General features: G+C 37.8%; 1 long non-coding RNA gene across 1 annotated transcript in view; it reads right to left on the minus strand.

Moving 5' to 3' along the window:
• LOC118522978 (uncharacterized) overlaps nt 1–15,410 on the minus strand; it is a 176,408-nt gene that overhangs the window by 121,379 nt on the left and 39,619 nt on the right. The gene's annotated exons all lie outside the window — the stretch shown is intronic.

The raw sequence follows: 15,410 nt of genomic DNA on the forward strand, positions 1-15,410 counted from the left end.
GTTGAAAAATAAAAGCATTGGGGCACCTGGCTGGCTCAGTCAGTGGAACATGCAACTCTTGATCTCGGGGTTGTGGGTTAAGGCCCCATGCTGAGTGTAGAGATTACTTAAATAAAAGTATTATTATTGTATATTATATATATATAATATTAAAATATTTTTAAAAAGGAAGAAAAAGAAAATCATTAAATGGGAATATCTCAATTTTGAGTATTTTTCAAAAATACCCTCAATAGTTTAATAATCATGAACAATAATTCATAAATCTAATACTTCCACTCCTAAGAGTCTATCTTAAGGAAGTATCCTATAATGCTGGTAGATCAATTTATAAACACATTTACAACAGTGTTTATTTTTTTCATTTATTCATTTAAACACATATTAACCAAAGACTAAACACCTGGGACTGTTGTTCTACCCATCAGGGATATAGCAGTAAACAAAAACTTTCTCCTCGTGGAATTCCATTCTAGTTGAGAGTGGGAGACATAGATATAAAGAAACAAAAAAAATTTAAAAGTGTGTTAGATGGTGACAAATACTATGGAGAAGAATAGAAGGAAATAAATAAATAAAGCTGGAAGGGTGTAGGGAGATTCTCTGAGTTGACTGAAGTTTCAGTGTTAATTGAAAAAAGAAGTAAGGGGGTGCCTGGGTGCCCCAGTCGGTTAAGCATCTGCCTCTAGCTCGCCTCGTGAGCCATCATTAGGACTTGGAATCATAATTACAAATTTGGTTATAAGAAACTCTTCAAGTGAATTGAACAGTATATTAAGGAAGAGTTAATATTCCTTCTGGATGCTGGGCTATAATATAGATATTAAAAATATGTGTATAAATATTTCTTAAGGACATTGGAAAACCTTGTGATAGGATGTTAAGGTGAACAGAGCTTCATGTAACATTGTAAAAGTACTCTGGTTTCAAGTATCTTTAAAAAGGCTAGAGAAAATCACGGAAAGAAATGTATTACATGTGAAATAGCAAGTAGTAAAACTATGGATGTTTTGTTTTCATTACTTTTCCCCCAACCTTCTTTCAACAGGCACATAGAACTTTCATAACCAGAGAATAATTACAGCTGGCTAACTTCTTTTAATTAAATGAATATTTTAAAAAGGGTGAGACCCGAGGTAACCAGCTCTACACAGCCATGTCTCAAGGAGAGCTGTGACTGTGTGTCCCTGGTTTTAGCAGCTCTGGCTTCATTCCTCTTGTATCATAGGAGTTGTCACACTATTCCTAGTGACTGTGCTACTGTTTTGAGTATGTAGAGAAATAGCTGAGAAAATTTTGGAATCAGGTCCTTGGCAGAGACTAGCTACTTAGTGCTGGAGGCAAGCACAGGCTCAATTCTGACGCTTGATCTGAGGTAACTTTCCTCACACTTTTGGAGAATGCAAGATTTCTGGCATAGAGCTGCTTATTTTTCTTAATCTAATAGATTTGCTATGAGAGACAGTAAAGAATTTGTCGGAGACCCAAGGAGGAGGCTTCAAATGACATCTTTACCTACTGATTTATTAGATGGACTTGTGCAATATATCTGACCTCTTTCTGCTTGAGGGCTTCTTGAACTCTGAAATGAGATGGGTGAAGAAAGGGACAGTAGAAGGGAAAGCATTAAGCAATCCACATGCAGACATTGCTCAAATCCAGGCTGTGTTCATATCACCTCAGGTTCTGTTTGGTAATAGATCTTGTCAGCAAACCTTCTCAGAGGGTAAGAAGGAGTGAAATTAAAGAAAAGTGTAAGCACCTTTTCAAAAAAAAAAAAAAAAAAAGCTTGTTGAAGGCTAATGAGGGGAAAAAATCATAAGTCTAGTCTGTGGAGATGCAGGTTTAAATGAGACCATGTCAGCAACATGTACATTAGGTTGGACATGGGTGATCCCAGGAGGACTTGGACTAGGGAAGAGCAGAAACAGGCCAGGGACAAAACATGATGACAGTTCCCCAATTCTTAGTGTCTTTCCAGGGGAACATCCACACAAAAAATCTATAATAAACTCAATTATCTGTTTCCTCTGTATAAATTGATGTAACTTTAAAGTGTGTTGATCTCCTTCCATTTTCCTGGTAGCTAAACATTCAGAGCTATAGTATATACAGAATCCCAGGACATGAAGAATCCAAGCAGACAGAGGGCATACCTCTTCTGAAATAGACAATACTAGTGCTCACTTATAGGACTGAAGAAAATAAATGGGTTCCTAACATACTATCAGTAAGCCTAACCATCCACTTGCAAGGTAATGAGTAAACTTCCACAAACCCAGGAAGCAATGTCTTCATAGGTCCCTGTAGAGAAGTGCTTCCTTCTTTGTACACAGTGAATTAACTCAAACAGCTGAAAGTCACACACACTCACACAAACACACACACATATTCTTTTCCTAGCCATCAGCATAGCCAAAATGTCAGTAACTCCTATGAAGATTGAATGATGCCCAATTATAAATTGACTGTCACAAAAATTCAGCAAGAACAAACAAATCGCTTTCTTTTCAGCTCTGGAAATAGCTAGAAAGATAGATGGGTGGATGGATAGATGGATGGATGGATGGACGGTTGGTTGGATGGATAGACAAGCAGACCAATTCATTCATTCATACATACATACATACATAAACTATTTCAACTGTAGCAAACTAATGACCTTGAAATTTTCGTGGCCAAGGCTAAGTTCCAATAAAGGCTCAACTGAGAAAGGATTTACTTCCAATCTCCCTCAGGTTGTTGGCAGGTTGTGGCTATAAGACTCATGGAAGCTTTCTTCCTCAGAGCCAATAAAGGGAGAGAGAGAAACTCCAGTAAAACAGGTGATACACTCTATGTCATTATGTTCAAATAACCCTGTCCACCCCATCACTTTTGCTGCTTTCCCCTGGTTAGAAGCAAATCTCAAGTCTTGTCCACACTCAAGCAGAGGGGGGCTTAGTCAAAAATATAAATACCAGGTGGTGGAAATTGTGTGTGTGTGTGTGTGTGTGTGTGTGTGTGTGTGTGTGTGCGCGTTTGTGTGGGGGGGGAGGGGTACCTTAAATCCTGTCACCACAGTCTGCCCTGTGACCCCTAATGTTTCAAATCTGTCCCATATAAAAAAACATATCCACTCCCTTCCAGGGTTTATAGGAATCTCATCACATTATAAACTCAGTTATGTGTCCAAAATCTTATCATTTAAATTAGATCAAGGTACAGGTAAGGCTCCTGGGTATAATCCTTTGGGTACAAGTATAATCCTTTTGGAGCAAAATTTCTTTCCATTTTTGAACCTGTGAAACTCAAGAGGCAAGTCAACTGCCCCCAACATACCCAAAATGCAATGGTGTGATATACATAGGTAACAGCTAGATATTCATATTCAAAAGGGGGAAAATGGAAGAAAAAAGGGGTCACTGATCCATAGCAGTTCTGAAATCCACCTGGGCAAATGTTGGCAGTTCATTTATTATGTTTCAAAGCCTAGACATAACTTCAGTATGCAGTACCTCTCTCTCTCTCTCTCTCTCTCTTTCCCATGGTTACTATTTAGTGTATAGTATAATATGACTCCACCCTCTCGCTTTTGGTTCCTCTTCCTTTTTAAGAAAAGTAACATGTATCTACATCTGAGTAATCATCTATCAGCCTGCCTCCTGCTGTGGCATTTTGAGGATCTGACAGTCTGTTTTCATTTTGCATTCTCTGGGTCCAGTGTAATCCAAGTTGGCAGTGTTCTGTTGCAATAATTTTCTCAAGAACTTTGTAGGTCTCCTGTGGATTTTAATGGGGTTCACTCTTTTAGAAAAAAGCTACACCCACAGATCTTTATGAGATAAACCCTTCTCTCCCTTAGTCTCCTGCTGATAATGGTTGAGGGACAACACCCTAAAACCTCCTACAGGCTCCTTGGTTTGAATGAGAGAATCTGTGAAGCACAGCCTTAATCTCTTGAAAGGGCCCTTTGTGTGACTGAATACCCTGTGCTTTTGATCTTTCTGAGTTTTAGCAAAAGGTTGTAATATCACACCTTCAGCCTTTTCTCTAAAGCATGCTTTCTTGACATGGGCTCGGGCACCATACCTTAATTTAGTAATTTGCCATGGGGGAGGCTAAGAATTTTCAAGATTATCAAGTCCTGTTTCCTTTGTTTCACAGCCCTTCCCTCAATTTATCTCTCTCTCCTCTCACCTTTTACTGTAAACAGGAAGAAGAGAACAGGTGGCTCCTTCACTACTTTACTTAGAAATGTCCTCACTTACAAGTTTTATTTTACACATAATTGAAGAAACAACTTTGCAAAGCTCTCTAGCACTAAATAGCAAAGATCCCCTTCTTCCAGTTTCCAGTAACATGTTCCTCACTTCCTTCTGAGCCTTCCTGAGCAGTGTCATCAAATCCAGATTGTTAACTAATGGTCAATTGAAAGAAATTTAGTCTTTCTCTACCATGCTCCTCAAAATTCTGGCAGCCTCCACCCACTTTCTGGTCCATTTCAGTTACTTGGACAGTAAAACTCCATTTCTAGGTGCCAATTACATCAAATCTACTTATCTACATACAAAAAGTGGAAATGTATAATTCATTTACAATGTAGAAAGTTAAAGCTAGTTTTCAGAGTTGTCAAAGCAGAAGCAAATTCCTTAATTTATTAAAGTAGTGTGACGCCAAGAGAGGTTGGATGTTATATCCTAAAAGTAAAATGAGAATTCAATCACAACAAGAGAATAGCTGCTTATATTTTGGACAAAAAAATATATTACTAATCACTGTGAGAACCATGTTGCTGGCCAACATCTTGCTCATCAATACACTATAGGTAGGAGAAGTCACACTGAAATAGTAACAAAACACATTAATGTTAGTGAAAGAAGTATGATCACTTGCTATCATGGATTCTGGTAAAATGGCATCTCCCAAAAGCTTGCCAAAACTTGCAGATGATAGCATAAATCCTGAAGCATATGGTAATCAGAGAATAGAAGCCAACAATTATAAATTAGATGTTGGAATGTTTCTTTCAATACATGACCACATCTCATATGGTAGCCAAGCATCACTAAGGAAACTACTGCTTATGTTGATAATGTGTGATTGGCAATCAAATCAAACTGGCAAATCAAAGTTGTTACTTAGACCAAACTTTAATCTCTCCTCTCAAATTATTATTTATTATATATTTCAGGGCAAAAATATCAAACTCATTTGGCATTAATTAAGCCATATTCATGACCTAGATTGCCATGTGACAGATGGTGCTCAGCTGCACTGAATTGTAGATTTAAGTCCTTCTCAAAACTCAGCTACTTCTGAAGAATATTCCTTTATTAACTATAGGTTTGGTTTCTAGCCAACCTAATACTTCCAGCCCAAGTACACCAATTCCATAAGGCACGTCTGTTTCAGCTAAAGTAGTAAATACTGACAATAAGTAATTTCTAAAATATATCCTTCTGAACACAAGTAAGACGGTAGCTTTCAACTATAAAATCACCAATGTTGTCACACCTGCCGCTCAAACTCTTCCCAGTAATCCATCATTAATTGGGCCTTGAATTATCCTTACTGCCACTGAAGTGGTATTTATTACAAAATACTTCTAAAAAAATATTGAAAACTTGAAGATGACATTGAGACTGACAATGCGGATGATAATCATGACCTAGACGTGATCCTTGTAAAATGTGTATTTGGTTTTGAATTCAATGTGCTAAAATTAAGGATTCATGTTGGATCTTTTCAAGTTGTGTTTTGGAAGACTTCATGAGAGTTCAGTGAGTAAATGGATGATGAGGTCACCGTGCTTTTTCAGTGAACAGCTGGATTTTCTTTAATAGGAACAGTAAAGGGCTTTTTTAAATATCACTTCAAATATAAGAAATAAATATGTCATTTGTTAATTTAAATATACATATTACTTTATATCATTGCATCTAACACATAACTGATTGTAAGGAGCACCATTATATTATATACCACTAAGGAAAAAAAGTACTTCCAATTAATCTATGACACAATTTTTTTTGTCCTATAGAACTTATATCCTTACTGGAAGAGCTCTTTTAGACTCAGATACAGATTTTTATTGTACATTACTCTTGTGCATATATAAAAAGGAATGTATCACCAAAATACATCAGTAAAGTTATTTCAAACTACTTTAGATGCTCTTCTAAATCATTTCGATTGAGCTTCGTTGATAATAGGAATCTTTCCACAGAAGGCTCCTTTGTGATGGGAAAATGGGTGTCATGCACATTCCTTAAAAGAGCACTCCACCATTGCCTCAAAAATTTTCTCCCATGACACTGACCTTCATACTGTAAATTTTCACGCTTTCTGTATCTTACCATAAGATTCCAAGAAAGGAGTTTGGGATCAATTTCATGCAGGTAATTACAACTGTTTCATGAGTATAGCAATTTCTAAGATGTTTTCCATCATTAGAAGGACACTGACTTCAGAGATGTTAAAATGTTTTTAAAAAAAATTGTTGTCTTGGAATTGATGAAATATGGAAAATACATCACATTTAGGAAACACATCAAGATTGGTCCCAAAGTGATTTTTTATAGCTACCTAATAAATGCTTAAAAATAAAGGGATATAATGAAAATTATATCATAAATATAATCCTCCGCCTGAAGGATTTCCAAGTTTTTCAGTCCATAAAAGGCTTCATGTTTCAATTGAAACATAATTCAAATGCCAAGTAATAATGGCATGCCCATATGAGTGCAAGCATTACAAATAAAGGAATAAATTTGCTCACAACATATATTGCCAGTAACCATTTTGTCCCAGAAGTAGAACAGATAAAAAATTAGGTATGCCCAGGGCGCCTGGGTGGCTCAGTTGGTTAGGCATCTGACTGTTGATTTCAGCTCAGGTCATGATCTCAGGGTGGTAGGATCCAGCCCAGCATGAGGCTCCTCACTCAGTGGGCAGTCTGCTGGAGATTCTCTCTCTCCTTCTGCCCCTCCCCCCAAGTTCTCACCCTCTAAAATAAATAAATAAATCTGAAAAAAATTTATTAGAACATGGCCATGCTCATTCATTTACATATCTCCTTTAGCTGCTTTTCCACCTCAGTGTTAACAGAGTTGCCCAGTTAAAGTAGAAACTATGCCCTGCAAAGCCAAAAATATTTATTATATAGCTGTTTACAGAAGAAGTTTGCTGAGCCCCACTCTAGAGCAAGGTGACAGTTTCATTCCCCCCTTTGCACCGTACACCCTACAGCCCGCCTTTAGGCCAACTTGTTTTCCACTTTCATAATGAGAAAACTTAGATTTTTGTTTAATAGTAATGTACTATTTTGTAATACTTAGAAAAAAATCCTCAAATGTTTCTTAGAGTAGAAGGGGAGTTTAAACTCAATGTGATCATAAAATTCCCTGTGCTTCTACGTCAGACCAAGGACTACAAACACCATTTCCTTTGCAATCCAGTTGATTGTCCTCTTCCCATTCCCTAATGTTACAACTCAGGTATACTTGGTATATCTCGCTTAGCATAATACACTCTAGTTCCATCCATGTCATTGCAAATGGCAAGATTTCATTCTTTTTGACGGCTGAATAACAATAGAGAACAAACTGAGGGTTGATGGAAGAAGGTGAGGGTATGGGCATTAAGGAGGGCATGGGTGATGAACACTGGGTGTTATATATAAGTGATGAATCACTGAATTCTGCCTCTGAAACCAATACTACACTACACTTTAACTAAATTGAATTTTAAAAAAAAGATATACTTGGTATGTTTCTACTTGGTAAATTCACTTCTACTATATTTTCAGGGGAGAATCTCAACCCATGACATTCCCAAGGAATCAGATCAAGATAATTCTTAAGCCAAAGTGGCATATTTTGGGTGTCATATTCTGCTCCCTTCAAGGCCATGAGACTGAGGTGATACTAAAGTTACAGAAGCCTATACAAGCAAACAGTCATCTAAATATCTAAATGCTTCAAGGTACCACCCAAAGCCTGACGAAAACCAATCACAAATAGCCAATTAGGCTTTAAGCTATCGCCGATCATTGATTTCCCTACCTTGCTTCCACCTTCCCCCTATAAAAGTCTCTCTACCAAGTCCTGTTGGAGGAACACTTCTAACCACTTCTAGTTGGGCACTGTCCAATGCGAATCAACTTTTGCTCAAATAAACTCAACATTTTTAAGATGCCTCAGTTTATTTGTAACCCCTCGCTGTGGCTCCAGGTGGCCCAGAAAAAAAGGGAGAAAAAAAAAGATCAAGTCAAAGGTGCAGCAGAGAAGAGAGGGGGCACAAAAAAGATAGGCCCTGGGTCCCTGATTCCAGTCACCATAAAGACACCCACTCCTGTCCTGCCTATAGTTTATACACAACAGTCAAAAATATCCCTCTTTTTAAGCAGCTCAAGCAGTATTTCCTGCAACCAAGCCTCTTGACTGCCAAGACCAGAGGACCTTCAGCACAGACAGTTGTGGGCACTTACTGTGTGGATGTCGACAGCCCTACTCCTTCAAGGCAGCACTGGCCACAACACCTGAAGTGCCTTTCCTATTTTCTTGTACAAGCTTTCCCTCCCTTCCCTTTTAGTGGTTTAGGAAATTTAAAAAAAAAATTTTTTTTAAAAGAAGGAAAGGTATTAGCATAGCAATTAGCCCTAGGTGCCTCGCAAAAATTGGATTTGCTATGCTCTCCTCAAAATACATAAACTAAACGCACAGCCCTGCGGTCCTTTTATTTTTCCTAACTCTCTATCTCTGCTTCACTTCTCCTACAGTTTTAGGTCTGAAAGCTTAATAAGTAATATATGTAAGATCTGCTATAAGCATTTAGCTGGAGTATCAAATTCCTTCATGTGCCCTTAGATATAAGAAAGAATCAAGTCTTCTTCAGTCTTGAGGAAGGCAAAACTGTAAAGTGAGGCAAAAGGTAACACACGTAAGAACCAAGATTTTTTTTTTTAGCTTGGCTGAAACTCCCTGCTTGTGCATCTCATGTTTTGCCTCTGAGAATAGAACTTATTAGCAACCCCGAAGTAAAAAAGACAGGATATTTTCCACAAGGGTCTCGCTCTGCCAAACATCCCAGAGTTTGTCTCCAAGGACTTGAAAAGAAAGGAAAGAATGAAGAGCGGAAACCATAAAGCATGCAGCCGGGCTCTCATCTAATTACTGAATGAATGGCACAGTTGTTTTGTCTGATTGCACTAAGCTAGTTACCCACTGCTAGCTTCATTGACAAAAAGGGAATCTACACAAATTATAGGGAAATTCAAGCGCTAAAGGAATGTTTGGGTTCAGAGGTTTGCAATGACTATTGGCTTTGGTTTTTGGCAAAGTCTGTCTTTGCCGTATGAACTCGGCTGTGCTGGGTCAGCTCGAAGCGTTCCCAAAAGCCTACAAGAGGACAGACTTCCTTGTCATCTGTATCCCATCAATAAATTAAAGTGATGTTCTCCAGCTCATGTTTGTTTCTTGGCAGGCTAATCTACAATCAGAAAAAGAAAAGCCTTTCATTTGCGGACTCCAGCTAAAGGAAGGAAGCTTTTGTATGCGGATTCACCGGAGACCCAAATATTAAAAACTGGAAGAGGAAAACCATATGTTGCTGTTCTCCTAAGTGAGCAGTTCAAAGTTCTGGTGAAAGCAAAGCTTGAGTTCATTACGCAGAAAAGCAAGTCTTTTTACTGTGAGAAGAGGGGGTACGGATAACAACGCTGATACCTCCGAACAGTATACACACTGACATGTTAAGTCGTATTCTGTTTTCTTCTATTTTTTATATCAGAAAAAAATAAGAATTAGACATTTCAAAAAAACCTGAACTGATGATACATTCTGGCATAATGCTTTAAGAGTTGCACTTCAGTTAAGAAGGAAGTGATGAATCCAAAGGAATAGAAATCAAAGATAATATTCATAAGCTCATGAGAGATAGCTGTAGCAAAGCTACTCCCTTAGAGACAGTCATAGCAAAGCTAGTTGACAATTTGTAGTTGCAAAACTGAATCCAGATTAAAGTAGAAGTGGCTAAAATCATTGTGCTGATTACCTGAACCCTCTCACAGAGTCTATTAAATCCTGTGCTGTTAAGAACTCTTCTTAAACTCTCTTGCTTCTCCAGGGGTTAACCTTGCCCTCATATCATTTGTGAACAAGTGCACTGATGAGAATAGAGTTGGTATGGTCCTTCAGTTGCCTGTAGTAGAAAGCATGGGGATTCTCTGGTCCTTTCTAGCTGGAAACACGGAATTTAAAGTGGTTGCAACAAAATTCTATCAGGAACTGCTTCAGATTGTGGACAGTTGAATACCATTTGCCACTGAAGAGAGGTTTATATCTGACTGAGAGAAAGCATTCATTAGAGGACCAAAGAAACTTTCTCTCTAAATGCCCAGAAGATAACATTATTAACCTCTTCTCTCTGGCAAATCAAGCACTAGGGGATAATGATGAGCATTTCGAAGAGAATCTCTTATAAAGACTAACATCAAATCAAGTGTAAAAAGTTTGATTTGTGACTGTAGGTAGATTGTTTCTCTTTGAAAGAAAATTGCTTTCTAATAAAAAAACTATTAGCTTAGTATTTTTTTTTCAAATTACCTACCATCACAATTCTTTGCTATTACTCATTTGAACAGCAATGAAGAGTTTATTCTTCTTAGGAAATCTCCCATAAATAAAAAGTAGACACATTTAATTTCCCTTCTAAACTCATCTTTTTCCTGAACTTGAAGTTAGAAAGAGTCCTTTTAAGATCTTTTTTTAATTGTTTTATTTCTTTTTTTTTTTTTTAAGTAATCTCTCTGTCGAACGTGGGGCTCAAACTCACGACCTTGAGATCAAGAGTCGCATGCTTTACCACCTGAGCTGGCTAGGTACCCCAAAAGAGTTCTTAAAACACCTTCCAAATTCAACCCATTTGAAACTTGACATCTACAATAGGGCCAGTATTCAATATATGGTCCCTGCTCTAGAAATAGCAAAGCACCCGACTTCTAGACAGTTCTGATTATTATAAAAACCTTTCATAGCTTTAATGGTTAAAAATTTGGCAAAAAAATAAAATGTGGAGATATCCTTCACATTATGCAGGAAAATATTTTCTGTGGGATCAATGAGTACATTGCTTTTTATAAATCCACTAAAATCATAGAAAACTAAAAGAGAAACTCATATTTATCAGTTCTTCAGAAAGGTGTTGACCTTTTATGGTTAAAATATAATAGAAACAACAAAAGAAAAAATTAATAGATTAAACTACACAAAAACTAAGTGATAAGGCAGACAGTTAATTGACCAAAACTATGGATGAGCAATTAACATAAAAGTTAATACAATGAGTACATAAATAAAATATTTAAGTCCTCACCAGTAACAAAAAATATGCAATATTTTAAAACAATGAGGTATAATTTTATGCCTGATAACAATTATTGCTTTTAAAATTATATAATAGCTTTTGACTAGTAATAATTATTAGTTATTGCCTTTAAAATTAGGCAATGCTAAGCTGACAAAATACACACAGTGTTGCTGGCAACATACATTATACAATCCTTTGGAGAGCAATTTGCCAATACACAGCAAAAATAAATAAATAAAAATTAGATTCATTATTCTACCAAGTAGCCTCTCCTTGTGGGAATTTTATTCTATGTAAAAATCCAAGAGAAAAAGGACCTATCTATATTTATATACTCATAACAGTATTTTTAAGTGGCTAAATATTAAAAACCACTTAGTGCCCAACCATTTATCCTTTCAAAAGAATATCTAAAAGCCATTTTATAAAGATAAGTATGGAGGACGCCTGGGTGGCTCAGTCAGGTAGGCTTCTGCCTCTGGCTCGGGTCAGGATCCGGGGTCCTCGGATGGAGTCCCACATCGGTCTCCTTGCTCAGTGGGGAGCCTGCTTCTCCCTCTGCCTCTGCCACTCCCCCTGCTTGTGCTTGCTCTCTCTCTCTCTGACAGATAAATGAATAAAATCTTTAAAAAAAAAGAAAGATAAGTATGGGAACTATGTCGCAATATAAAAAAAATGCTTGTGTTGCTGATGAAGTGGAAAACAACCAATTTAAAATTGTAGCCACATAAAAATATAAATCTACAGGGGCGTCTGGGTGGCTCAGTCTTTAAGCATCTGCCTTTGGCTCAGGTCATGATCCCGGGGTCCTGGGATCGAGCCCCACATGGGGCTCACTGCTCGGCAGGAAGCCACTTCTCCCTCTCCCACTCCCCCTGCTTGTGTTCCTGCTCTCGCGCTCTCTCTCTCTGTCAAATAAATAAATAAATAATCTTTTAAAATATATATATATATATATATAAATCTACAAACAATGATAAGGAAAGGAGTAAAAAATTCCAATAACTGCACTAAGGTTACAGGATTATTGCTGATTGTTTTCTTTTCCCTTTACTTTTTCAATAATATTGTTACATGATTCTTTATAATACGGAGTGAAAAACCATCCCCCTAGATGGTGGTGGCCAGGTTCTCTAGCTTATGGAGATGGACTCAGTCCAGGACGTGGAAGTGAGAGACAGAGAATTGTCCCTTGTTCAAACTCTTCCCAAGGACAGTCTCAGTACCACTCTCCCCAGGGTTTGGGGTTGGGGGGGTGGGGGAAGGCCAGTAAAGTGTAGATATTTTTCTTTAAGTGCCTTCCTGTGCTTTGCCCCCGAGCCATTGATTTCTATAAGCGTTACTACCCTAAATGCCAGGTTCATGATTCTTTATTTATAATGCCTCTTGTCTTCATCCTTTTTCCCAGGGCTATACTTTTCCTAGGCCCTTATTTCTTTCCCTCTGAACAATTCCAGTGGCCTCTACACCCATCTCCACATCTTCCATCATTCCCCAACGTCAGTCTGCTCTGCACAGAGCTCTACCGCCAGTCCCACTGTTCAAAAACAATTCTGTATTATGACTCTCCTGATAGAACTCTCCAAAAGGTCTCCCATTTACCTGCTAAATTAATCTGAACCCCTGCCAAGTCTTTCCGTAGAAGACCAACGTTCGTAAGACCTATCATTGTTTTCCAAGCCTGCCCATGAAAACTTTTCTCTAGTTAGGCTTGTCTTCTTACTGCATTCTACTTCTGCTCCTGGTGGTCTCCCTCTCTCTCTCTCATTCTCTTCATACATACACATGCACACAGACAGACAGACACACACACACACACACACACACATTCACAGTCAATTTTTATTCTGTCCTTTCCACCCTCGGAATACCCTCTTCTCTCCTCTCTGTTTGCCTTCACCTTATTTTTCCTTCTGACCTTGGTGTGACCTTTTTCTGAATTCCTCTATCATCTTTCCATTTAGTTTAACTAGCACTTTCTTATCCATTGTCTTCTTTTTGGAAATTGCAACTTATTTTCCCTATTTTATAAATAGCTCCTAGAATCTAATATTTGCCCACAAGTCTAACAGGTGAGTAAATTACAGTATTATAGAGAGTACTGGATTCTGGGAGCTTGGAGTCATCCTATATACAAATTAGAAGCCATAAGAAGGAGAGAGAGAGATTCCTTTTCACTGAAATTCAGGATTCTAAAAACTAAGGTAAGTTTCTGAAACTTTTTAAGTTTGTCTTTGTCACTTTTCCAATCATTTTTTAACACTCCTTCCTCTCATTCTGGATACCGTCTCTTTAGAAACTCTGCTTACGTGTCTCCCTCCCACTAAGTCCCCCTCCCACTAAGGTTACCCAGTTAGGTCTGCCCTGTGAAAATTCCTAATTCTTCAGGTCTGAAGTGTTACCAGGGAAAACAATCAGGCCCAATGTGCAAAAGAAATTTATTTCTGGAGTCAATATTTTCCTCCTGCTGAAATCTCTATACCAATGAACAGCACCACCCAATTATTCAAGCCAGACATCTAGGAATTATCTTTACTCTTCTATTTCCCTCATCTCCCTTATTTAATTGATCAAGATCTACAGAATTAACTAATCTCTCTTCTATATCTGAGAGGTATATATATATATATATACACACACACAGAGATAGACTGAGAGTATATATCTATACTCAAATATCAGCAAAACAACATAAAAGAGGAGTCTGCAGAAAAAATTAATTTAGTGCTAAAATAACAAGATTATAGACCTAAAAAAATTAGAAACAGAAAGAGAAGTGTGCTAAAAATATCATTTCCAACATTAAGGAAAATCCTAAGAAAAATAATCATGAATGAAAAGAATAAAACAGATCAAAGCAATTAGAGAAAAGAACATAAATACAGATGATGAAGACATTCCAACATAATGCTAACTGGAATTTCTGAAATAGAAAACTCAACTGTTGAATTCTCTGAGAAAAACCTGCTTAATCGTGCCCAACTGAAAAAAATTGAGAAGTAAAGTAAGTCAGTGATAAAGAATCAAAATATCACCACCATCAGTTATAAAAGCTAAGTATGTAGCTTAGCTGGGCAGCCAAATAGACCTGCTCTCTGAATCACAGTATTTGACATGTTTACCTTATCTGCTAGGCATGCTGAATCAGAACAGACCATTTCTCCTGAGAGGTAGGAGGATAGGGTAGTTAATCAGGTGGAGCATGGCCAAGCATAGGTGAATGACTGCTCCCCAAACGGGTGCCCACTCTTAGGAAGAAGAGAGGCAGAACTGACGTAAGCATCCCCAATTTATTTTCCAAAATTGTCAACGATCAGTCATTCTATCTGGGGATAGAACACGTAAAGAAGTGGACAGAGGCTTACACTAATGGAACACACATTATAAGAGGGCCAGTGTTTGCTCTCAGTGAAAGGGCTCTCAAAATGTCTGGCTAATGGGATTTTAGAATTGCTCCACTCTGTGTCTCCCAATTGTCATCTTTCTCAGCGGGAAAGTTTGATGCGGTTACTCTACCCAATACCATCATTGTAAAGGAGAGAAAACTTACCACATTAGCCCTAAAGTCTCTGGACCAAAAAGCACCATGTCTAGACCTGCTATAGAGACTACAGCACATCACTTGATACCCTCAACACTGTTTTTGGTGTCATTACTCTGTGGGACTTTTTATTGGTTTTTTTTTTTTCTCTTGGGGTGGGAGCAAGTATATTTTGCACATAAAAAGGAGTCTGAAATTAAATATTTTGTTGCACAGAAAGACTGTAGAAGATATTAGGGTATGTTCTGCTTCTCTCTCCTTCCAGGCAAACAGATGGATTGCATTTCCCTCTCCTGTGCGACTTGCTTAGACCAGTAAAATGCAAATGGAAATGCCATATGTTTCTTCCATGCAGTAGTGTTAAGAGCCAGGATGCAAGTCACCACATTCCTCCTTTCATTTTTTTGCCTTGGTGATTATGGAAGCATGTGTTGAGATGGAGCATCTATCAGCCTGTGTCCCTGAAAGATTGCAATGAACAGAGGCCCTCCAACCAATGTAGGACATGTGGCAAGTGAAA

This window comes from Halichoerus grypus, chromosome 4 (genome assembly GCF_964656455.1).
Source record: "Halichoerus grypus chromosome 4, mHalGry1.hap1.1, whole genome shotgun sequence".
Classification (NCBI taxonomy): domain Eukaryota; kingdom Metazoa; phylum Chordata; class Mammalia; order Carnivora; family Phocidae; genus Halichoerus; species Halichoerus grypus.